This window comes from Condylura cristata, unplaced genomic scaffold (assembly GCF_000260355.1).
Source record: "Condylura cristata isolate star-nosed mole 26May11 unplaced genomic scaffold, ConCri1.0 scaffold00008, whole genome shotgun sequence".
Lineage (NCBI taxonomy): Eukaryota > Metazoa > Chordata > Mammalia > Eulipotyphla > Talpidae > Condylura > Condylura cristata.
This window is the reverse complement of record NW_004567109.1, coordinates 439638-441370: the sequence shown is the minus strand read 5'-3', so window position 1 is coordinate 441370 and position 1733 is coordinate 439638. Positions and strand designations below refer to the sequence as shown.

General features: G+C 72.2%; 1 protein-coding gene across 1 annotated transcript in view; it reads right to left on the bottom strand.

Moving 5' to 3' along the window:
• The window catches only part of LOC105853373 (voltage-gated potassium channel subunit beta-2-like), a 39634-nt gene extending 38272 nt beyond the window's left edge, over positions 1-1362 (bottom strand). The window contains exons 1-2 of the mRNA XM_012722047.1: positions 1268-1362; positions 695-732 (exon numbers count right to left, since the gene is read on the bottom strand). The gene's annotated coding sequence lies outside the window, so the exon portion shown is untranslated. The remainder of the gene's footprint in view (positions 1-694; positions 733-1267) is intronic.
• Positions 1363-1733: the final 371 nt, after the last annotated feature.

The window sequence follows — 1733 nt, the reverse complement described above, 5'->3', positions numbered from 1 at the left end:
CAGGCCAGGCCACGTGGCGGCCAGGCGCGCCGGGCCCCGGGCCCCAGCTGCGGCTCGAAGTGCAGGCAGCAGTCTGGGCTGAGGGAGAAACTGTTGCCTGGCCTTCAGACTTCCCGCTGCGCCCCAGAGCCCCAGGCCCGGAACCTCGGAGGGGAGCAAGGGCCGAGAGCGGTCACGTCCCGAAGTGGGACTGACGGAGCCATCGCAGCTAACAAGGTCGCCAGTGACCTCGCGGCTATTTTAGACGCGCCTTTCCGGCAGTAAGTGGGGCAGGCGAGCGCGGCCTCGCCGGACGTCCGGCTGTCTGCAGATGCCGGGCCGTTTCCAGGAGGGCTGCTCGGCGCCCCCCGGGCACCCCAGCGGGGCTGCGTCCGGCGGGGCCCAGCAGGCGGAACGGTGAGGCTGCAGTGTGGAGACAGGTCCCGCGTCTCCGCTTCAGGCAGGACCGCGGGGTCTGCAGTGCTCACGCCTCGGCGGGACTTGGGGAGCTCCAGAAGCACGCGGGCTGACGCTAAGCTGCACCCCATTTCTATTTGAGGACTCGGCCTCCCTGGGCTGGCCAGGCCCGCCGCGCACAGGCGTTGTGCAGACGGGACCCGGCTTTGGGCTTAGGGCTTGCAGGGAGGGGCCGCGTGAGCACGGAGTGACGGCACCCTGCGCCTGGCAGGGCTGCGGGGGCCGGGCCCGGTCTTACCTCATCTGTGATCTGGCCGCCGAAGGTCACCCACGTTCCTGCAGGGAGACACGCAGGCGGAAGTCAGGGGACCGCCCGGGGCCGGCCCAGCCCCCGACCGCGGCCTCAGGCTGCAGGTGGCCACACCTGCTCTGCGCGGCGTGTCCTCGGCAGGTGTGGACGGGCGTCCCTCCCGGGCCACCAACCACGGAGGCAGCACGTGCCCGTCTGCCTGGACGGGGGGCTGCCTGCAGGCTGGGGGCTCTTTGGGCCCCAGCTGATGGAGGCACATGAGCAGCGCACGGGGCAAGCACGTGCCGGCCGCCGGTGCCCGCAGCGTGAAGGGCGGTACAAGCAGTAAGGAGCAGTCAGTCGCCCGCCCGTCTCGAGGCCACGGCCACGGCCACGCAAGGGCCCGGGCGTCGTCCTGTATGTGTTGCCCACTGGGCTTCTCCGACTCCGGGTCTCGGCACTGGGCGGGAGCCGCGTGGGCGGGGCCCGGTCTGGGCTCCCCTCCCCTGCCAAGGCTGTCCGCCCCTCCCTCACCCGGGTGCTGCGGCAGCCCTCCCGCCGCCCCGGGGTGCCCACACTCACCGAGGCCCAGGCAGGAGACCCGCAGGCCGGACTTGCCCAGGTTCCTGGAAAACAAAGGCTGAGTGAGTCCTCTGAGGCCGGGCAGGGCCCTAGCGGCTCGTTAAACGCTGCCGCGCACGGGCCCGGGGAAGGACGGGGTGCGGCGTGGACGAGCAGGACCCCGGGGTCACGTCTCGGGGCTGGGGCCTGCCCCAGGAAGTCCACCCCCGGCGCTGGCTCCGGGGGTTGGGGGTGCTCAGCCCGGCTGAGCTGGGAGAGACCCAGACTCCCCTGCAGGGGGCCGCTGTGCTGTTCTGAGGCTGGTGGCCTGTGCCGTCACCCAGCGCCAGCTCCTCTTTGGGGGACGCTTGCTGGGGCCAGAGGCCAGGGACCTGGGTTGGCTTGTCCGCCGCAGGCAGCGTGGCTGTGGGAAGAGCCCTCGCCCCAGGGACGTCTGTAGCTGGGGCCCAGGGCCGACGCACGAGGC